Source organism: Wyeomyia smithii, chromosome 3 (genome assembly GCF_029784165.1).
Source record: "Wyeomyia smithii strain HCP4-BCI-WySm-NY-G18 chromosome 3, ASM2978416v1, whole genome shotgun sequence".
Taxonomy (NCBI): domain Eukaryota; kingdom Metazoa; phylum Arthropoda; class Insecta; order Diptera; family Culicidae; genus Wyeomyia; species Wyeomyia smithii.
Window position 1 is genome coordinate 32,024,171 of NC_073696.1, and position 24,461 is coordinate 32,048,631.

General features: G+C 36.7%; 1 protein-coding gene across 3 annotated transcripts in view; it reads left to right on the forward strand.

Moving 5' to 3' along the window:
• The window catches only part of LOC129727111 (GTPase-activating protein CdGAPr), a 135,168-nt gene that overhangs the window by 79,485 nt on the left and 31,222 nt on the right, over positions 1-24,461 (forward strand). Inside the window, exon 2 of one of the 3 annotated variants that reach the window (XM_055684582.1) lies at positions 6,281-6,418. The exons of the other annotated variants lie outside the window; for them this stretch is intronic. The gene's annotated coding sequence lies outside the window, so the exon portion shown is untranslated. The remainder of the gene's footprint in view (positions 1-6,280; positions 6,419-24,461) is intronic. 3 annotated transcript variants of the gene reach the window in all.

Below are 24,461 nucleotides of genomic sequence, written 5' to 3' on the forward strand. Positions count from 1 at the left end.
GAAAATATTTTGATCATACTTTTAACGGTCATTTTGAAATTCAAGATGTTTACTTTCCGCTCCTGGAAAAGTTTCCAAAAACCAGCTTATATGAGCATTACCGGATCATTTCGGTGGTATTCATAGGTTGCCATTTTGAATCTTTTTATTTCACATTATTTCCACAAAGCTGTTTTATTAGTGTCGGATAAAAGTGATTAACACTGATGACATGAGATAGTCTATCCTAATCTTGGTGTCTATCATTCGCGAATCATTCCCGAATGCAATAATGCAAGTGTTGTACCGAAGCTCTAGGTAGTTCTACGTCAATCTCGCGGTCGTGGCTTTGCGCACACAACTCTCCTGTGAGTTTTTGCTAAAGAAAATTTTGCTGCTTCTACCGCTTGGCTGCTACCAACACTACTGTTACTGGTACCCGTTGCAGATACCGCTGCTAGTACCCGAAAATATTACCTCTTCAATTGAGTATTCAATGTGTTCTCAAAAAGATAATTTATTGTTAAATTTAATATCCTATATGATGCTGATCACATTTCTGTGCTATCCCCGACAATAATAATAAGGCGTTTTCACGTTGAAAATTTGATGGCTTTGGCTTTGATTGCAAGCAACCAGAAAACGTTTGTATTACCAAAATACGACAGATGTTTTCAGTGGAGCAAGTGCTGACCACAACCTACCACTGATGCTGCCGCTACCGCACAAAAGCAGCTTTTTATCAAAGAAAAAAAAAAGTGCCGCTGCGCCTATCGCTGACTTTGTTACCGCTACTAATGCTGCTTAATTAGAACCGTCCTAGTGACCATCCACTAGTAAACTGATTGATTTGAGTAGAAGTAAGATATTATATACCCCAAAGAGTGCACCCCCGTTTAACTAGGTATAATATTTTGTCGACCGTGTTCAGGAAAGCAAGCATCAAGCGACCAATCAGAGAACAAAATTCGCGATACAACAAAGCTTTAAAATGTTCAATTGCAATTTTCTAAGTTTGAGCGGTGTATGAATAGTTTTCCAATCGATCGCTGCAAGAACGAAAGAAGTGCGTTGAAAACTAAGCGACTTGTAAGCATCTATAAAAGAACAAGTTTAGTTCCTATTCGCGTCGTTTGAGATTTTCATTCTACACCCCTATGTAGCCTTCCTAAGAGACGCAGTTCTACATAAAAAATGTTAGACACTTTCTTAAAATTAATTTGTTAAAATGTGAACAATTTCCAAAACATTAATGATATTAAAATAGAATATTTAAAATGTGAAAAATGACTAAAATATGGCCAAATTGTCAAAAATAAAAGAAAGACAGGAAAGTCAAATATCAAAATGTTCAAAATATCAAAAGTGTCACAGTGAAGGAAACGAGACGAATATGACTCAATCGTCGCTTTATCTTTAGCTTCACAAATCATGTTCTGTACAGATTGCGACTAAACTTAAATCCTCCAAATCCGTAATGAAATACTTCCGGAAAGTGAAAAAAAAACACCTTCAAGGCAAAAAAAGTCCTCGTGTAGCTACACCGCAAAAACGAATTTGAGGTGGCAATGAAAATCGATTTTTCGAATTTCGCTTAGAAGTAGTGCTCAAAATTTCAGCTCAATCGGACATTGCGAACACGTGCCTCAAAGCGGATAAAGTTCACTTTTCGATTGATGAAATAAATAAAATTGTCGATATCGAAAACAATTTTTTTTGACGCCAAGTGTCTTAAAAATTAGAAATGGTCGGGTTTGATGTTTTTCAAACCCGTACCTGACCCGAATCCGATTTTTTTTAATCAAATTTTTTTTTTAATCGAACCCGAACCCGAGATGTTATAGTTTATAGTTTTTTTACCAAACCCGAACCCGGCCCGTACCCGACACTTTCAAAAATTTTCGAACCCTAACCCGACGGGTACGGATCGGGTTTCGTTAAGAAATACGTGGAAAGCCGAGATCTGATGTGATCTAGAACATTTTTTTTCCGAAAAAATAATATAGAATATATGAATTTCGACTTCTCGACAAGAATATCCATTCAAAATTTCAGGTAAGCTCAATCGGATACCATTCCAGCGTTTCTAGATAGGTTCTGATGACGTTAGCAACATGCTGTCGAGCGTTGTCGTGCAACAGAATCACTTCGTTGTGTCTTGTCACCGGTTTTACCCTTATTACTTGGTTCGAACGCATCATGTGTCGTCAGTAGAAGGCGTGATTTTTTCACCTTCAATTTTGCATCCATAATTTTTTTTTCATAGCTTTTGCAGGGCTGTTAGCAGGTCTTTTATGAGAGACTTGGTCTCTATTTTAAAGTTTTTTTAAGTCTTTATTTTTCAATGAAATATCTGTAAAGTTTCTTTTTCCATTTCACGTTTAATTTATCGTTTGGACCTCAGTAATTGATTAGTAGCAGTGTACAGTTCTCCGTTTTCGTTTTCAGTTTTTTTGTTGCCTTTTTAATACAATTTATTTATATACTGACATTTAAATATCTTTTTTACAGATCAATAGATTTTTTGTCGCCAGAATTTCTTCTCTATAAATTTAAAAAAAAAAAAACGTTTCATTTGTCACAACAGAAATTATACCATAAAGTGACATAAACAACTTAAATAACGTAAAACGTGGTATCATTGATCAGCGGGGTAACATTGATCATCTTAATCTTGTGTTATTCGAGGTCTGAACAATATTGCATTAGTTGAAATTTTTTATTGTTTTGATGACCAAATTTTAAAATTAACTTGACCGTTATAATTCTTACTGCCCAGTAAGTGCCAAAAAAAACACTTTATACTAGGCGAATATTGAACATTTCGTATTCATTGACATGTTTTCCAAATCCGTTAATTAATTTTCTCAATCATAGTTGAAAAAAATTTAGTCAAATTTATTACATTTACAGTTAGTTATTCATATTTGCTAAGAAAGTCCAGTTTTATGCTCTAGCCAAGACATCATCCTGGCCTACGGCAGGATGTTGTCTTGGCTAGAGCATAGAACGTAAAAGCAGAGTAGGCAGTGTTACTTTGCCCTCGTATCCAAGTGAGTTTTGAAACATGCTTGCACTTTTATTTTCGGTTTGCACGTAAACCCTACTAACAGTGCATTACACTTGAGTTGGATTTGAGTTTTAATCTTGCATAACAACAATTGCATAAAAATCGAAATGCGATGAAATTCGCGCCGCGTCTGCTGCAACAGTTTGTTGCATTGTCCTTTGAAACCATAAATTCGATCTAAAAACGAAACTCATCGCGTTACATCAGCGCCTGCATCGCTGGATACATCGTGCACTGCATGCATTGCACGCATTTAAACTCAATTGATCAGAGTGTGTGGTGCAAAAAAAACTCAAACTATCGAGAGGAAGCAGATTCAAGTTGGATTCAAATCTGGACAGTGTTACTCAGTTCAACTTTGCACGAGTTCATGCCATCACTGCGAAAAAGACTAGAGCTGGCCTATTGATACTTCAGTTGTTGGAAAGACCTCGCATATAGCATGATCAACACACGTTTTCTGAACTCAAACATTTTACAACGACTGCTGACTTGCAAAATACTTCTGGCCACTTTCGCGACCAACGTTTATGTTTTTCATCATCGAACCGCGGCTAGGTGCAAGGACAGTACTATTCTCCGCAGTAAGAGCAATCAAGGAGAACGGGAAGCGTCTCTAAACATGTTATCAAAGCATTATCTAACATTTTTAGTTTAAAAAGGTTTCAGAACTATTCAAAATTGAAACTCATCAAAGTTACCCCAAATAAGGAAAATTGAAACAATAACGAAAAAACTGTTTTTGATGTTTAAGGTTTTCGAAGGGCTTTAAAAACTAACTTCGCAAGTTCTAAGGATGTCATTACTGGTTCTAAAAATATGAAACCTGTAATTTCAGTTGTAAAACATATAAAAACTCACGAAAAAGTAAAAAAAAGACCAATGTTACCCCGTTTTACGGTATATAATAATATTCAAGCATTTTAGATACACAGGAAGTTGATACAGATTTAGAAATTTAAAAATGACGTAATAAAGAGGCTACGTTGTAAGACAGGTTACGTTTTAACGAGGAGTACCTGTAGTGGGAGAATTCTGTTCCTAGTCAACCGAGGTTGGTGATGCGATCTTAACTATACAAAATCGTGCACTACATCAATACGTAACGGTCTCGGGGAATCCGGCCACCGAGAAACATTTCAATTGAAACTGTACTATAATTACAGTATCGGTAAACAAGAAAATCGAAATAGCTAACCAATTTCAGTTACCTCGCGAGGTCATTGTTGTATATAAATAATCATACTGGGCACAATCATAATAGCTCGTGAAATCTCTGGTCAATTGCCGTCTATGAGAGTTAACTAGAACGCCAGATTTTAACATCATCGACTAAAAATGTTTTCATGTTGCAATATTTGTCCGAAAGAAAGAAAAATATAAAAAGAAGGCACAAAACCAAACAGAAACAGGAAAAAAAAAATTCAAAACCATTCCAATTCACTAGAAACTGGATGGTTTATGAAACAAACATGAATCCTCCGGTCACTTTAATAGTAAATAAAGTTTTGGACACCGCTCATTACACACACCAGGCGCGACCCCAACATCCGCCCATTCAAAAAACTATGACGATTTCGCAGGTAAAACGTATACAAACTTAAATACCATCCCCCCATCAGAAGTCTCTCAGCAAAGTGCATACGAAAGAGCACCCGCTGCAAATAATGATCGTAACGCTTGAAGAAATCTCGCATTCCATACAAACAGCATTTTTAACATATTCCTAAACACCTCATTTAACACAACAAGAAAAAGTACAAAGAATGTATAACGATTAGCAATAAAAAACAAACAAACAATTCAAACATGCACAATGGTAACCATGCTGCCAATGAATGCACAACAGTGCCAAAAATATTGAATATCTAAAAAATGTTAAACGTGACCAAAATGCCATACCTGTCAATAATGGTAAAAAATTTAATATGCTAGGCTAGTTTTTGGTGTTTCTTCCAGTGACTGAGGTTGCAACAACCAACTGCTTCAAGCAACGTTTTATAGTTTAATTTGAAAAAATGAGAAAATTTTAAATATCTCAACAGTTTAATATACGAAACGTCTGGTGTGCAAGCTGTGTTGATTATGAAAAGTGTGATAGAAAAATTCAATTTCGTTCTCCAATTTCGTGTCAGCTTAGCCACTGCTTGTTTTTCGTCGTCAAAACGTTTAGTCGCATGATGCGGCGGCCAGACCACTTGCCCAAACGGCATAATCTTCACCGTTCTCACATTCTGAGCTCTGTTTAGGTCGGCTAACACGACGGCGGCGGCGAAACGAGCGCCATAAATCTTCCATTTGAATCAATTTAGCCGGTGTTGCTGTGCGAAACTGCACCGTCCGTCGTCGTGAATATGCACGCACGCACACACAGCGACGCCGCCATAGCAAACACTTCAAGGTTGGAATGTGTGCAAATGTTTCTCTTGATGCTGCCTGACACTACTAGTGCTTTTGTGGTCCCAGTTTACGTTGGCGTCTAGACCACCCGTTCCGTTCCATTCCGTCCATCCGATCGCGGTTTAATTGAAGCACCGAACAAACACCGCGCTTAATACCGGTGTACCTGTGCGAGACTCGAAGCCTTTCTGATTTGCCCCTGACTTCCTTTGCCTCTGTTTGTGCAAAGTGTAAACAGTGCAACCATAACTGGGTATGGTCGCGTATGTGGTACAACTTTCCAATGCGTGTGTTTATTTCTATTCCGCACAGCGAAACGATTGTTTTCGTTGACGCCATCCTCGGGGCAGGTAAAATGGGCCAAAATATTGCTCCCGAAATGAGCTCGCTAATGAATAATGTAGCAGCGAACGCAAAATCGTAAAGCATTTCGCTTGCTTAATGGTTTGCTACAAATTTGCGAGGAACATTATGAGAAATCTTTATTGAAATGGTTGTAGGCAATCAAGCTGTATGAATTCAATCTAGTGAAAGCCGACATTTAGTCTGTTTACGATGGTGGTTTTCGTCGATGTTTAAACACGCCTCATTATTCGGGAAGGTCAACACAACACCGCGCGGGAATTACCGGTACATCAATTAGCCATACGTTGTTTTACCGTTAAACTGGCGTTTCTTTTTATTATGAACATAACCATTTGCACCTCCGCCAAAAGCAACCAAATCGCGCCTATCTTCAAATACTAATAGCAAATAAATTTATTTATACTTCGTTTGTGCGCTGATTGTTCATCTGTTTTGTTTCCACTTTCTTCGTTTGTTTTTTCGCAGGTGAGTGAATGGGTGCACGATCGTCGTCATCACCATCATCATCGTCGGCATCCGTGGACCTGTTTTTAGGGGCCGCACACTCTCAGGACCGGTTTGTCGGCCGACATCATCGGCGATCATACCACTTGTACGAACGAGGTGAGATTATCGCGTTTGAACGGTCGATCTATTCGAGTTTTACCAGCAACGGTATCCGCGAAAGGTGATTTGTTTTTTTGAGGTGTGAGAAAAAAATCCTCATGTGAAAAGAACTGTGCAGAATGAATAATCGTTCAACTTGCAGCTATGAAAAACGCACACAATTTTTCAAACAAACGGTGAATACAGAGGTGGTTGATTCTAGCACAGATTCCACAATAGTAGTGATGCAAAAAAAAGTTACTAACAGTGGAAAATACGGTGTCTGTCAGTGACAGCCTTTGTTGTGGTGTGTTTGCTCTATTTCAGTATGAGCCTTTGCAGTGAAAGTGAACATGAGTTGACCATCGGAGACATTTTTTATCCACCAGGCTAGAAAAAAGCGATTTAAATAGAATTGAATGCAATGAAATGTCTCTTCCTATTACCAAGCTCAATTATTGTTAGATCTCGAATTGTTAGAATAACATGTTCGAATGTAGCCTAACACACAAACAGAAACAGAAGTTTAATTGGAGAACATTGCTACAAAATTTGAACTTAAAATAACTGGTCAAAATTTACTACGGAAATTCGCCGTCTTTTTGTTCTTGCCACGGTTTCATTATCACAACTCGCATTGATTTGCAAATATTCGCATTTTAGTTTTAGGTTTGATCTCAATTTATCGCAATTGTTACTTCAGAATTTCCTAATACTGTGGAAATTCTATTCAAATTTAGACTCCTTATCCAAAAGCTTTGTCTTTTTTTCATAAATTTGATGCAGTTTTATCTCTATTTTCTCAATATTTTGGCCTTATGAAGCATTTTAAAGCAACTATTATCGATGTTGCATTTTGAATTATTATGATACAGATTTTAGTTAGACTTTTTGGTTTATTTATGGTTCAACAATAAATTTCAAAACCCTCTTTTGTATATTTTTGGTCACTATTTGGTCACTATCTGGTCTCTATTTGGTCAATATTTTAATGAAAAAAGTCACTAAAGTCACTATTATTTTGCTACTAGCCCTGATATTTCACGAGAAAATCGTAACCAAATATCGCTAGCGGCGAAGATGTGTTTCGTGGAAGTTTTCTTCGGCCGGGAAAAATATCTAGATGTGTGAAAGTGGCAGTTTAAATTTGTCAAAAAAAATAACAAAAAACAATAAAAATGTTTGAGTTTTTAATGGAGATTCATTCATGCGAACAAAAAAACTTCAACGTTTAAGGTAAGTTAACACAAATTGAGTTTCTGAGTGGAATATAAGCAGTAGAGCTTGGCAAACTGAATCCTGCCCACAACGCATATCACCTGACGAAGCCGTCAGTTACCCTATATATATATATATATATATATATATATATATATATATATATATATATATATATATATATATATATATATATATATATATATATATATATATATATATATATATATATATATATATATATATATATATATATATATATATATATATATATATATATATATATATATATATATATATATATATATATATATATATATATATATATATATATATATATATATATATATATATATATATATATATATATATATATATATATATAAATACGGGTCAATTTTTTTTTTGATATTGATATATCAAATGAATTGAAAGTCTGAGAATAATAATAAAATCTTTTAGATTCTTATATTATTTTGAGGCGGGGATTATCGAATGGAAATTGACTCCGGAATGCGCTGCAAGTACTCAGTCATTCTGCAAAGGGTCTTTGGAAGGTCGGTAGAGCTAACACCTTCTAGGTTCCGAAAACAAGACAGACGCAGAAACAAGAATCAACAGCATTGTCTTTTTTCACCCTATCACTGCCAGACAGTAGAATCTAGAAGGTCATACATACATGCATACATGAAGCATTTTAAAGCAACTTTGGCCTAATTTGGGTTCATTTTTTACTCTGATCACTTCAGGTGTTTAGAAGAGAATGGCGGCGATTCTGAGCTAAATTTGCGATCATTTTCTTTCTTGACCTCTTCTGGCCATTATAAGTGTTTTTTTTCTATTGAATTCAATTTGAAATCACTTTCTTTTCCCCACTTCTTGGCCTTGAGAAACGTTTCGCAGGCGTTTTGAGCGCAATTTGTAAGTTTTAATCTTTAGAATAATGAGCTTAATTCATGATTTTTTTTTTTTTTCATTTGGCCATTTTGACCTGTTTCCGAGCATAATTTAGGATAATTTTTCATTTGGCCTTTGGTATCGTTTATTGCGATTCTGAATATGATTTTCTTTTTCGCATTTTTTGGCACTTTGAAAAGCTATTTGGCTGGCAGTTTTGAGCTTAGCTGATGCTCTTTCGCATGCCGTTCTGAGCTAAATCGATAATAGTTTTCTTATTTGATCATTACTATCGTTTTTCTGCAGTTCGAAGCACAATTTGGAATCATTCTAGTTTTTAACGATTCTGATTTCAACTCAAGAACATTTTACTTTTGCCGTAGAACTTCGTCTTTGTTGTCTATACTGTGGTACATTCTGTAAAAGTGCAATTAAAACTGGTTGAGGTTTAGTTTATTATTAAGTTACTGTATAACCACTCGATGGATTACAAAAATCAACTCGTTGGATAAATCAAATGATGGACAATATTGTGATCTGCAGATGGTTTCGAGGTACGATGCTGGCCTAACAAGCCAGTCGTCGTAGGTTCGAGTCTCAGCTCGGAAGAGACTGTAACTTGTTAGTAGGCTAAAAGCGCTGGCTCCGCAGTTGTACTGTACACTAATCAGAGTTGGCTGCGAAGTCTGTGTATCAATAAACAGAAGATCGAGTTCCGAATCGGAATGTAAGCACCAAGCAAGGCTTATAAAGTTATCATTATTACTTTATTGCCCAGCAGTGAAAATTGATTAAAAATTTTAAAGTTAGATTTTCGTTAATATCTACCACTCCCAATGAGTAGTCACTAACCATTTGTCTCATGTTTTCCACATCAGTACCAAAAAAATTGACAGAATCTCACCGTCTCAACAGGTAAACTAATGTTTGCTTCTATGAACTTAGACTACTTTGATATCTCAAAGGTAAAGCATTTCTGAAAAGTTTATGACAACCTACTCCAGTAGACAATTATTTATAAATTTATTTATTTTATTAACGAGGCTTTACCCATGTGTTGGTCATTCGTTTTGACAGTAGATAATTTACTTATCTGCTGTGAGAATATAATTAAAACTGATGTCTTGTGAGAAAACATGCCTAACTTTTTTATCTTTGTAAATAGAAGAAAAAGTGTTCCTACAATTTTATAGCTCCGTTTATTTTAAGCAACTTTACAGAAAAAAAAAATAACCGATTTTGGGTAAAAAAAAACACACATTTTTCGCTCCAACTTTTTCATTTCAATTTTCACATTGAAACTATCTTTGAACAACTTTTTGGTTTTTTTAAAAGAAACAATTTGCAATACTGACACATGCTTTATTCCTTTGTTTGTTGTTCTTTCTGGGGCAAACATAAAAAACATTATCTGACTCTATATAAAAGGAAATATTCAGAAATATGTTATTTTTTATTTGAGTAAATTTAAATAGAAAACAACATTGATTGTAATAATATTGAATATCTTGCATGTCAAAGCACAAAGTTTTTTTTGTATTTTCTCTTAAAATTAAAAATAATTAACTCTAATTTGATCCAAAAAGATCAAAAATTGATCTATTGGTTCAAAAGTTATGAATTTCCCGAAAATTTATTCATTCGGCTCTTTTTGATGTATTATTTTTCGAAAACTCAGAACTTTTAAACCAGTTGATCAATTTTTGATCATTTCAAGATAAAGGTAAATATTTCTAGTTTAAAGAGAAAAAGCAAAAAAAAACTGTTTGTCTTTACAAGCAAAATGTATAAAACAACAACAACAACAATTTCTGTCATGTTTTCAAATTGAATTTACATAAATATAAAAAATAGCATATTATAAAAAAATTCTCAATATATAAAGTCAAAAATGCTCTACAAACTGAGATTAAGAAATATTTGTTATGTTTTCCTCAAAAAGAACGACACACAAATGAAAAAGGCATACTTTTTTATGAATTGAGAAATTTACGATATCAGTATTATAGAGGTCAGTATAGAGAGGTCTTCTGGAACTCTCTGAAATCTGGAGAACAAATCCCAGTACGGTTGTGCGCTTCATACGGAGTATAATACCGGACTGGACTAATGCTATTGGCCAGACTATAACGACCACTTCCAATAGTGATACGTTATCCTGACTAAGCAAAATTAAAAAGGGGGAATATGTCACAAAATATCAAAAAATTGGTCGCAGTGACGAAAATACCCAACACGAAAAAAAAAATTATAAATTGTTTCCCTTAAAAAGCCCGAAAAGTCGTTCAAAGAATGTTTAAATGTGAAAATTGAAATAAAAAAGTTAGAGCGAAAAATGTGTTTTTTCAACCTAAATTGGTGATTTTTGAAGATCTCAATCTCTCTACAAAGTTGCTGAAAATTATCGGAGCTATAACATTGTAGACGACTTTTTTTTCTTTCTACAAAGATAAAAAAGATAGATTCTTGTTTTCATCGAAAAATTGGGTCGCCCTAATTTTCGATAATTTGTCAACAGGGGCGACCGTCCATAGGTGCAACCTGTGCAATGCACATGCGGACGTCAGGCAGAAAATGAATCTAAAATCCAAATTCCTGATCTTATTTTCTTATTTTGTAGTTTTATTTTTAAATAGTAACAAAGGGAATTACTTGCTTTTATTCGCGGATAAAATTGTAGTTACCTTCCCGAACTCTGATTTTTGAACTTCTAGTTGAACAGGTAGGTTGAACAGTCACGAGTCGCCCCTGTTTGTCAATAAACACTTTATCATATGTAACAACTTTGTAGAAGAAAGTTTTTCTCGAAATATTGCTATTGAGCTCTAGATCTAAACTGCCGCCTAAATTTCGATTCTGGTCCATTATGCATTGTTAAGTGAATTAATCACACAATTGCAACTTTTATAAGATGGGGAATAAATAATAAAACTGCTTTACTGAAGACACTGCCACTCTAAAATCAGTTGCTTTTTTGTGTCAAAATAAATTCGATCACGTTTTTGCAGCTTTTGAAACAGTGTGCACTAAACGCGGAGCCAACATGTTGCTTCCTATTCAACTTAACACCCACTCGATGCTTGATACTCGTTTTCAGATCGGCACGCATCTTATGAAGAACAGCACCAGCTGCTGACGTACGCAGATATATCGGCAGTTGATTTCAAGGCTGACACAACTCAAAAACGGTATGTTTGATAAAAATGTGTTTTAAAATAAGCGTTAGAATTTTTGCTTTTTAAAGTTCATACATTACATTATTAAAAATACCAATTTTCTGCGGCGAAAAAACGATTGCTCAGGCCTTCCTTTTCACATGTTGCATAAGATTTTGTGCAGTTGAATTGTTTACCTTCTTAGCTGCTACACGCCAGTTCACCTTGAATCGCTGCTCGCTCCCGACGACTTTTTTGTCCTCTGTAAGTTCCGCTCTACGATGGCCCAGTATTGTGTTGAGCGGGTTCTTATCCTTAGGCAGGGGATTGGACGTTGTTGGCCGCATACCACTCCAGGGTCTTTTTTCCGTAGTGTCATGAGGCCAAATCCGACTAAAACAGCACAGAACCCATGTGCTGCTGCAGGAACGGCACAAGTCGTTTCTGGAGGCACTCGTTGACGTAAACTTCATGGTTGATGGTGCCTGTTGTTGCCACAGAGTGCGGTTTTCTCTACTTTCAGGCTTCCGAGTTGTAATCCCAACACTCTAATCAGTTTAAACACCGTCGTTTAAGGAAAATTGAGCTTTTCACTAACTGATTATGCGACCATAACGAAAATTCTCGGTGCGCGTGGAGAATTTTTAAACGCCGTTCCTCTTGCGTTGAGGCCATTTTGACAACTGAAGAGAATGCGCCGAAAACAAAGTCATTCTACACACCTATACCGACCTGTTTTTTTTTTTTTAGCAAATACGCGATTATGGGATTAATACTACGTTAAGCATTTTTTGGTCGTTCCACCCTTTCGTCCTACGTCACCGTTTTATACAACCTCAAGGCATGTACACCTTGCAGTATTTAGCTCAAAGTGCTATTGACGACTATTCTGAGCATAATTCGAAGAAAGCGATGGTCATTCAGGATCTATAGAACGTTGGCTCGACAGCTCAATTTGTGACCTTTTTTTCATTTTTTTAAACTGTTTTTTGGAAGTTTTAAGCTCTACTCAAAATCGTTTTCTGTCTTGGTCATTAAAGTTCTTCAGAAGTCATTAAAGTTCTTTAGAAGTGATTGATTGACTTTTGTTCCTTTTTTTCCTTATTTTGTTTGTTTATTTACCTTGAGAAGCATTTTCGGCGATTCTGAGTTTAATTTGAGTGCATTTTCCGGTTCGGCTGTTTCTATCTGTAAAAGTTTTACTACCATATGGACCATGATTTGCGATTTTTATTAATGTTTTTAGACAATTCTAACTTAGAATTGTTCAGAACCGGATAAAATAAGCCTTCGAATAACTAAAAATACTATTCATTTTAGTACTCTTTCATGATATATGATTAGCAACAAACAAAAATGAAACTTCACCGTACAATTTAGCGACCATCATTTTTACGAGCTGACGATTTCACCCGAAACAGGAAGATGAAAGTGTTGTTTTGCTTCGCGTTTCGAGTCTGTCAGTTTCTCTCTACATTACGTTGTCGCCGCTGCCGGAAAGCAACACACACAGACAGTAGTTATAGTAATCATTCTGTCTTCGACTGTGAGATTTTACATCAAAAGTGTAAATGGCCGTCAAAATTACCTCCGGATGGTCATTAGGAAGAAAGAAGCACATCAATCTAGTGCGTAGAGTGTCACTTTTTGTGGCAGAAGCTTCCTTTTTTCTCATCTTTCTAATTGCATACTCCGACGACAAATCAAACGACGAACTTTTCTCGACTACTTTTATTACACTTTCATTAAGATAATAACTGAACGGGGCGGTAAGAATGATGCTTTCACTTTCAACCTGTGGCTGGCTATGGCTATTAGGTTTTTTTTTTGCTCCTACTTTGCATTGTTCCGTTGAAAGTGTTCGAAGGAACCTGTAAAGTGCTATCTTTTTTTTTCTCAACCTCGCCACCGTATATGCGCCTGTCTCGTAGCCTGCGGTGAAACCCTTTTCCGTGGCATTGCGACGCGTCCTCGGCGAAACTGTACGGCGGCGGCGTCGAATGTCTGGCCTTTTATTTGACATCATTTCGCAGCAAGCTTCCGCATATAGATACAAGAATGTCGCCCTGTGCACGTACAATGTATCGATTTTGCGAATTCGTTTCAATATCGAGACACTCGTCATAGCCTGTTTTCCAATACTTGCGCTAACTCTTATTACGGGTGTGTTTTGCCGCCACTACTGCCGTTGCTTTTTAATCGAGTCCGGACGGGTAAGCCGGTTACTGCCAATCGTACGGCGGCATTGACTCCTCATTTCGCTTTCAAGCTTCACATGTAGAACAAGTGAAAGCTGCCCAACCGAGGTGGACCGAGTGGAGCCAATTTGAACCGTTTTATACTGCCAACACAGTGCCAAGAAAATGGATAAACCGTCAGATCGTTCGACACCGAAAATTTTCGCCTACGGCAGCGTTTCTGGACTATGTCCAAGGTAGCAAATAATTATTAACCAGACAGTAAATCACTCTACAGCTGCTTGTACCTTCCAGTGAAACAGAATCCCTCACTCGTAGATGAATTGAGCCCTGGATTTTTCACCATTGGAATTCAAATCATTTTTCCGCCCATATGATTGTTCAGCGAAGCATTCACACGAATGTGAGTGCGGTCAGACATTTCGCTCACGTTTCGACGCCGACGTCGAGGCGACTGTGGCCTTTAGCCGCAGCATTTTACAGACATTCTATCGAGATTTGCTAAGAGGTCGGTGCCAGCTTCTGCAGTTTGGAAGCGTAGCTTTTCCTCACTAATGGCCTTATTTGGATTGTCCGTTGAGTTTTCCAAACCGACTGATTACATCATTAAAAGTGACATACGACAAGTTCTGTTCCTGGCAAGTGTGGACATAGTAAAATGTAATTTTATCTCGAGTTTTCAATTTGACGATGTTGTTCTTTAGAAATTGCCTGGTCGTATTTCACAATCACCATTGTCCATTTGTGTTTGTTTTATCCGATAGATTTCTCTGTTTCTAAGCTACTTTTTCCGCATAAATTCTTTACAAACTTTACTGAAGTATGAGCTTTTCGATCAGTATAGAAAATAACTGTGAAATACCACAAAAAAAGAAGATTTTTTTGCTATTGACACGGTCGCTATGTAGAAATATAACAATTATGATCAGATATTGAGCTACAAACCACTCAGAAAACCTGTAAATTATTGCTCTTCGATTAATCATATATGCAAATAAAACTGTATGTAGTCTGCCCTGATTGACGAATTAGTAAATAAATAAGTTGGGTTGGCTTCGATTTCCCCATTTTTTGCATTGAAAAAAAGATTTTCTTCATCGAGGGTTGCAAAATTTATTGAAATTTTTTGTTAGAATTATGCCAAACACATATTTTTAACAAATTAGGATATTCAAACTTCTTTCTTGGTGTGATTATTCTGAACTTGTTACAATTTTTAACTGAAAATATTAAAGTTTATTCTTCAGGGGTCATTTTTGAAGCATAAACTGCCATTTCAAGCATTACTGTTCCATCTCCGGAAACTTTTTGGACGCTGAGACAGTTATGCTTGGAACGGTAGTAAATGATTCCCTATTTTTAAACATTGTAGGAAAATCATTTACCCTACCGGGAATATGTGATATTTTCGCGGACCCGTACGCTGACCACACACTCGACCGTAATTTTATCAGTTACAATTTACTAGACTAGCACAACTAAAGCGGCAACTAAATGATGCTCTGGATGTCGGATTTCGCTGAGTGCCACTACTGAGTGCCGTACTGGTTGACCTACTGTCTAATATCTGTTCGCATGCACAACAATGTGCAGCTCACTCATAGCAGGAAGCTGTGTACAGGCTTTGACCGAATAATAAAATGATCCGTAAGAGACCGGGATCTTACTGTTTCAGTGTAATGGTAAAGTTTTCGGTGGTTAATGAAGGAGGAACGAGGTTACCGTTACATCCGCCCCCATCTTATTATGCTGTGAGTCTCCTCAAAGAGAGAGACTCACATTACCCGCCATAAGTTTGTAATCGCTTCTTTAAGTAATGCAACACCCCGGTTGAATATTGTAGCACCTTTAAGAGGTTATATACCTTTTTGCTCGAGAAAAATGAGCGAAGTTTGGATGTTTTGTAAAGCATGTAGCACCTTTTTTATTGCATAAAAGTAGTAATTTTCTGAGAGTTCAGTTATTCAACAGCAACAAAACACGTTTGTTCATAAGAAATACCAATTATTTGGGGAGTAATGGCCGTTTCCCCTAAATGCTTTTTTCTGGTAGAGGTTTGCGGTGTTTAAGATAGCGACGCAGCAGATCAACTGAAATAAAAAAAACTCATATCGTATCATTTTATTTTTAGTGCAAACTGGAACGTTTTTCCCGAAAAAAACATGTTTTGAGCGCTGAAAATTGCAATAAAATTATAAAATTGTTTTTTCGGCAAAGTTAAACTTCGTGTATCAAAAATCGATCGTTCAATGATCGGGGAATTTAATAACGAACAAAAAAAAGATGAGGAAATCGGTTTAGTAGATTCACCGCAATCGTAAACACGGCAGTCATTTTTTGAGAAACACCATTCCGAGATAAACGCGTATAAAGTTTCAAGTTTAGTTTATGCGGCGAGGTGCGCTGCAAATCGCTATTAATTTCTCCCTATTGCTCAGATCTTTATAAAAAATTGTAAAAATGTTCTCAAGATGTTGTACTTAAAAATAATGCAACAAAAAAATCGATTTTTTGGAAAATAAAAAGGTATATAACCCCTTGAAAGTTTAGCAATACTTAAAATTGATTGATCAATCTCGTCACCTAATCTCGTGATTCCGACAACCTTGAGAGTTGCGATCTTCAGTAAAGTTGTTTGGGAAATCAAGGCCTTCTAGTTTGTTTTGATCCGAAATGCAGCTGCAATGTGATGCTGGTGTGCATATAGTTTAGAACATTTTGAACCTAATTCATCTTGTGAATCTGACCACAAGTTGTCGTCTTCAGCATGGGTACTTAAGAGGTTGAGGGCTTATGGCTTGGATGGCGCTAGTGTGTGTATAGTTTGGAGTATTTTGAACATAATTTATCTCGTGAATCCAACATCCTAAAAAATTGTAAATTTCAGTATAGTTGTTCAGGAGGACAAGGGACTCTTGTTGTTCTGAGTTCAACCACTTTGAAAGCTACGGTCTTCAGAAACGTTCTACATAAGGTCAAGAGTTTTTGATTGGCTATTCAATAGCTTGGTTTTCAGTATTCTTTACTTACATTATCCCGTGAATTCGAATCGATTGTACGATCGATTGTCTTTTGACCACAGGTTCTTGTATGTTAAAATACAATGAAGTTCTTACAGCCAGGAGCAGGATTTTCACGTAAAGTACGTGAAAATCCTGCTCCTGGTTGGTCTTCATTCGCCATCGGTGGACTCCTGTTTAATGATGTTTAATACGTTGTGAGCCGAGTGACAGGAGAAATCGAACGGGTGGGGCATTTTGAGCTGTGGGGGGTTCTCGTCAGCTGATGTGGAAAGCATTATGATACTCGTTCTTGGCGCATATACTGCTGCGCTCCTTGTTAACTACTCTCCGTCCTTATAAAAAACCTCGGTAAAGAGTTTTGTGAGTGCCAGTGATTCCGTCAAATAATCCAGTCAAGCTCTTGACCTACTCTGCAGGGATTCCAATTACTAGCGTTATTCATCTTGCGCGCTTTTTCGAAGCTTTACTTAACACCGAAGCTCTGTTTTTCTTCATTTTTGGATGCAGAAAATAGTTTCGTCTAAGCATCCTAATAAGTTTCTGGCGTAATGTATTTCACCTGCCATTTTAGCCGTTGTTGCTTCGCGGTGTTTACTCTCGGGTTGAAATTGTGGCGGAATTGCTTTTGCTTTTTAGGCACGCGTATCTGGCTCGACCTTGAACTGCGTCTGCGTCGATTCGTCTACCTTGTATTCGTCTTCGTCGCCGTCGAAATGTATCGCTTGGATCTTATCATCTTTCTTCCTAATGATGCCCCTAACCAAGGTTGTTAATCGATAATTTATCGTAAACGCCGATAACGATACCGTCTGTTATCGTTATCGACGATGACGCTTACGTCTTCAGACGTAACGTCTTCAGACGCTAGATCACGCCTTTGCTTATAGGTTAACCCGACTGAGCAAGGAATGTTTTTTTTTTGTATTATCATATTTTGTGTACCGACTTGCTGTTTAAAATCTATTGCACGAGAGAAGGATTCTTAAGCTTGATAACACTGGTCGACCAAAGCCGGAAAAAAGTGCTGTCCTAAAGCTTGTTTTTTTACACGTTGACAATGATAATATGTACTACTATCTGACAAAATTTAATGATGTGAAATGAAAAACAAAAAAGTGAAAATTCAAGTATTTTGACATTTTCACTCTGAATTTTGTTTTTTGAGTGTTTTTTTTTTCTTCTAGATACAGATTACAATGTTAAAAAATTATCTCTAAGTGCCAATACCAATCTTACGCGTTGTCTTTGCACCATAATCAATCATTTTTATACTGGCCTTGTTTAAATTGAGTATGCGTAACTCACCGGCGAATTTAGAAGGTTGTAAAGTGAGACGAACTCACAAGGTCACGCAGAGACAGGTTTTGCTGTTAATTTTGCGCCTCTGACAGTCCAAACTACTTCGAAAATCAATGCCGATCGATCGTTTCAGATTAGGTTTTTAAAAAAGGTACTTTTTTAGATATTTAATATTTTGTAACAATTCTATACTGTTTCTCAGCAACCAAAAGTTACCATTTCAAAATTCAAAACCCTGTCTGGAGTAGATTGATATCCCAATGGAATGGTATTTGGGCATTTTAGGCTGTTCCCAAAAACCAGAAGTCGCCATTTTGGGTTTTAAAATGGCATCTGGGGTCGATGTTCAGCCTCATGGCATAATTATGATTCTGGAAATTCTTATATTGGGTGGTATTTTGCCACTTTGGGCTGTTTTTCAGAAACCGGAAAAAATGCTTGATATTTTTCATTACTCAAATAATTAGAATCAGAAAACTACAATTTACTGCATTCGTGCGTAGTCGTCCAATTTTTGTCAATTGCTGCGAGAATGACGGATGTCCGTTGAAAACTGACCGCGTTATAACCATTTGAAATGGGATATAATTTAGTGGCATGTTCCGATTTTAGATTTTCAAAAACCCCTTTCAGAGAAGAACTTTCTCATAGACTTAATTTTACATAAAAAACAGCAGCTCTTTTTTGTGAGATTTGGACCACTACGACCATTATTTTGATCTTTTGTGGTAGAGCAGCTCTTTAAAATAATTATTCATTATTTTTTTGTTTAGAGAATAGGACAAAAAATCTCGCTCTGTTGCGCAATGTAATATGTCTGAAAGTTTATTGTGGAACGTTTTCAAGGATTCTTAGTTTCTCTAAAATAAAATGTTCAAGGAAATGCATAAAACGCAATTCAGGATTGAAGATGATATTTAGAGTTAATTTTCAATTGTCTCATTATTTTCATACTACTCTTGGACAATTTCTCAATCAAACAAAGGTTGTCAAACTACAGTTTTTCAACTGAATTCGATTATAGTGAAATAACCATCAGTCTCATGGTCGCTATGTAGAATAACAGTAAAATGTAATCGTGAAGGTTCTTTAAACAGATTCAGTTTTTTACTACTCATTTCAGTTAATAATATTCAACAAAATTTGACCAGTTTAAAAACTTTAAAACTGCGTCAAAAGGTAGAGGTTACCGTCACTTCATCCTATGATTCTGAGCAACAACCGATTAGGTTTCATACAAATTTGTATTTTATCGGTAATACTCTCGTTAATGTCTCTCAACCTTACAGTTATTATTCTGTTATTGTAAAAAATTGATATTAAAAATGCCCAAAATTTTGGTAGACATACAGCTAGATAGTACGACCAATTCTGACCAAATCAATGCAACACAGATTTTAATTGCAGCGGCCATTGCAGTGCTCTGGCCTGCTGCTAGAAGGCAAAAACTGTCGAAAATGTTCTTGATAACAAGCCTTGTACTTTAAAACAATTACTTCGACGTTTTTTTTTTTAATCTGACTCATTCGTGATACGGATTACGGTTTAATCACTGAATAATTTGTTTCTAAACGTATGAGTAACTACTAATCACATCATATATTTTTTATTCTATCGTTCCACTTTATCGCACCTTTCCTCCCACCCGTTTAAGAGTTCTCGCGACAAAGTAGCACGGCTACAGGATGTTTGCGCCACAACCGACGACGTTAGAGAACTATCATCCCTTTCCCTAAAACTCATCGGAAGATCACACCCGGTCTGACACAAATAATCTAGGAAAACTAGGAGGCAATAGCAATCCATACTGTGCACCAAACAAATAGGAACGGCCAAGCGAGGGGAGGAGAACGATTTAGATGAACGTCTCGAACTTAGCGAAAGGATGCAGCAGCAACAGGGGAAAGGCAAGTCGCCTCCAGATGCAGAAAGCAATAGAAGAGTAGTAGTGCAAATATTTCCTCTGTTTGAATGTTTTATTTTTATTTAACAAAGTTATGCTCTATTTGGTTTTTATATCCATGTGTTTATTCCTTTTCGCCGGTACCAACATGATATCGCAGTCGGGCAGAGCCCGGCATCAATGAGTTCTTGTCGATGCATATCCAATACTACATACAGGCCATACAGTTGATGCAGCGGGCATAAATTTTCTACTTGGAAACTGTGCCCTTTCAGAGACGTTTGTTTTTGCTGCTATTGTCTTTGGACTGCATGTATAAGTGATGTTTCCGATGTAATTTATTGGGAACGATGCTTGTAAATCTATGCCTAGTAAATGCTGTCCGGTTTGCAAGAATCTTAATAGCAAAATTAATGTTTGTATTAATTTGCTCTTAATTTTTTGATGCAGAGAAAAACATTGGCTCCTATGAATATAGGATAACGACACTTTACTGTTAACCGTATCAAATTTATTGTTAGTATAATTTTTTATAGGCACATGACAATCTAAATTTGGTACAAGAAAGTAGAAAGTCTTAGCAACAAGCCATTTCGCCGCAATTGATACTCTTTCCCCGGCACATGATTTTGCTGTCAAGCGAGCGATTAACGATTATAATGCCGGAGCTCACCGGGGCCATTACCCGGTCAACGCACAGTGAATATTTTATGACGTGCAATAACCATCCAAGCTGCAATTACTCACATGGGACAGCTTGAAACGAGTCGAAAAATCAACAGAAACGACGAGCCAATAGCAAATAATTGAAGAAGCGAAATTAACTTCATATTTTCGCTGCATGGTCAGCATCAGAAGAAAATTCCGCTCAGCTTGCATACAGCGCGTTAGAAGGCAGCATCGTTTAATTGTAATAATATATAAAAACTTATCATTTACCAAGCGAGTTTTTGCGCATAAGTTCCAAGAAATGTCTCGCTTTTCTCTGCAAACAGAGGGTGACCAAGCTTTTTGGTTGATTGTTTGGAAATGGAAAGTTGAAGGGATCATTGACTGCGCGTTGAAAACTCAATTAACCATTATCTGCCATTATCGCAAGTTGGGGCCATTCGCGGCTTCTCGCTCGTACAGCCATTGTTTCGGTGTGGAACACAGCCGTAAATTGCTGTCTAAATGCGAGTGAAATTATCCGGCGAAAATTGACCGACAATGTCCCAGTATAGGTCAACTACCCATCATATTATAAGAAACGTTTGCTATTGTTCGAAAGAAATGTTCATGATTGAGGTCAGGTCAATTGCTGTGGCGCCTTCTCTAGGATTTATTCGAATCAACACGCATGGAATTGTCAACTAAAATGGGGTTCTCTCGACGAACGATGCGATACCATCAGTAATAAACTTCAATTTGGCAATTTTCCAATGAGTAACGGATGCTGGTTATAATGATGACTCAGCTCTTTGTCTGTTTGATATAATATAGCTATTGCGTGGTCGTACAATCCGAATAGAACAAAAAAATCGATACCGTAACAGAAATTGGCACATGCAGTTACGAGCTGGTGTATCCCTTATTGATATGCTGATCATGAACTACATTTTGTTATTCACAGGTTTACTAAATGTAATTCATTTCATTAGAGCAAAAGCGATCTATTTTTGTATCTGTTAGTCAATTATTGGATTGCGCTATCGAGCAGGCATAACAAACTGGCGAAATTCGTGAAACTGCAGAGGATCAACATATCTCCTTGATTTAAATTCGAATTATTTTTACTAAATCCAAAATGTAATTTTAAATTAGACTAACTGTATATTCAGGTGTGGCACTGAACACTTTCTGACCTCCAGGTTTACATAACTGATACGTAAACCAATAAATAAAATCTTTTTGTTAAGTTAATTCAATGGTCGAATACAATCACATTTACAATTATTGATTCGATAGCACTAACTCAATTTATCATTTTCTTTTATAGTGATGAAAATAAAAATTTAATACTGGGAACATTGGTCCATATTGTTGATCTTTGAACTTTAGCTTGATGACCACACATTTCATAGTTGCTCCTCCGTGATGGATCTGAGCTTGTGAAGTTGCACAAAAAACTACGTATATGACTACCTGGGATTAGTTTACCATCTACAGTATACAACAATTCAGTAACTTCTGCTTTGTATAGATCGATAACGGCGCCTGCTAAGTCCTAACGGTCGTTAGGGTAAGAAAGGAAGTAGCCAGGAAGGAGGTGTAACGGTCCTCACAGTAGTTTACCTCTGCATGTCCACGACTGCGACGAAAAGGAAGGGTTGTGTCACCGTGGTAAGTGACGGAATCGATCAATGTTGTGCGCGAAGGTAACTCGCAAAGTGTTTGAATATTTGTCTATTACCAATCTCGAGTGCCCTCGAGGGGGTAAACGCACTTCGGCAGAGACGGTTCTTTGATAGGTATACATTAGGGCGGCAAAGAATTGTATGAAAAAAAAATTGACCTTCGAATATCGCTTAGCAGTAGTGCTCAAAAGTTTCGTCTTTCCGGAAAAAGCCTCCATGCAAAATTTCAGCTCAATCCGGTTTTGGGAACACGTGCCTGAAAGCGGGTAAAGTTTCACGAAAAATATCGTTGAAGAAATTTTTTTTGATGCCTTAGAAATGAATGTTTGAAACTTTGAAAACTGGCGTTACCTCAAATTCAGTTTTTTTTTTTTTGAAAAATTCGATTTGTAACTTGAGAACTTGAAAAATTTGCATGCTTGAAACTAATAGAATATATGGGAAAATTTTGGCCTTCGAATATCGCTTAGAAGTAGGGTTCAGAAGTTTCATCGTCTTGAAAAGAGTAGCTACCCAAAATTCAGCCCAATCGGACTTCAGGAGCACGTGCCTCAAAGCGGTCAAAGTTTCACTCTTTCGACTAATGAAAAAAAAGCACAGGTAGTAGTACAGGTCGGACTCGATTATCCGGGGGCTCGATTATCCGGAGTATTTTTTTTTCTGTATTTCTAAACGTACTTTTGTCTTCCGGGTCATTGGGAGGTTCGGGGTTGTTCAAAATTGTAACGGTACAAGCCCCGTTTTATTTTTGCAGTTCATTTTTGGCAGTTTCCTCGTCGTTCCTCCAACCAATTCTTACTCAACAACCTCCAAAAGCAAGGTATTATGATTTTTTGTTGCCGATGAGGACAACCGCAAATGGTCAACCGGTTCCGGATTTATAGCCGGAATATTTTCCTGTAATATAATGACTATGATCAATGCAGTACTTAGAACCACAAGCAGGCCTGTGCCGGTTGTGTCAAAAATCATGAGTGTTGTCAAAATTGAACAGGGTCTGTATATGTAACTTCTCAATTCTCCCTAACATTCAAGAAAATAAAAACAGATAAACACATAAATCAAATAATATTTTATTCAATATTTTCTGGAAAATATTTCCTCTAATCTCTCGAAGCAAAAACTGTCTTTCTGGTAGTTTTGGTTTATTTTATTTCATTTTTACATCTTTGAGATAATCAATATAATGTTTTTGAAACTCCGGATAGGCGAGTCCGACCTGTACATGAAATCGTCGATATTTGCCAAATATTTCAGCAATGCATGAAACGTCGAGATCTGGTGTAATCTCGAATAAAAATTTTTCGAAAAAATTGTCTTTCTGGTGCTTTTCCTCACGCTTTAAACAGAGTTGGTCATCAAATTCACGAGCAATTTCAAATTTGAAACCCAACTGACGATTTTCTTTGTCAGTGGAAGTAGAAATGTGAGGTTTTGATGAAAATTTTTCATCCAGTATTACACCCAGATCTTTTACTTGTTCCGTTCTTTGGAGTTTTGTAACAGAAATCACGTAACCATTGGGCAAAGCATTTCTTGTACGATGAAAGCTGATAACATCGCATTTTCGACAAACTCAGTAAATTTTGCAACTCCCTGCAATCCTCAAGGCTCCTGACGACTACGAATATTTTTGAGTCGTCAGCAAAAAACTGTTTTCCTTCCCCCATTGAGAAACACTGCTACATCCGTAACAAAGATGGAGAATAGCAATGGGCCAAGATTACTGCCTTGGGGTACTCCTGAGCAATTTCAAAAAATGACAGAATGACAGTCTCCAATTCGATCAAAAAATTGTCTATGAACAAGATACGATTCCATCCATTCTCAAAAACGGACAGTGTAGCCAAGTTGCTCTAACTTGGACAAAAGAATGGTATGATTAACAGTATCGAAGGCAAATTTTAAATCAGTGTACACTGTAACAGCTTGAGCTTTAGGGCCAATGTTTTCAATTTCGAATGATATGAATTTAACGAAATTTGTTTCCGCTGCACGTCCCCGAAAAAATCCATGTTGATTCTTACCAGAG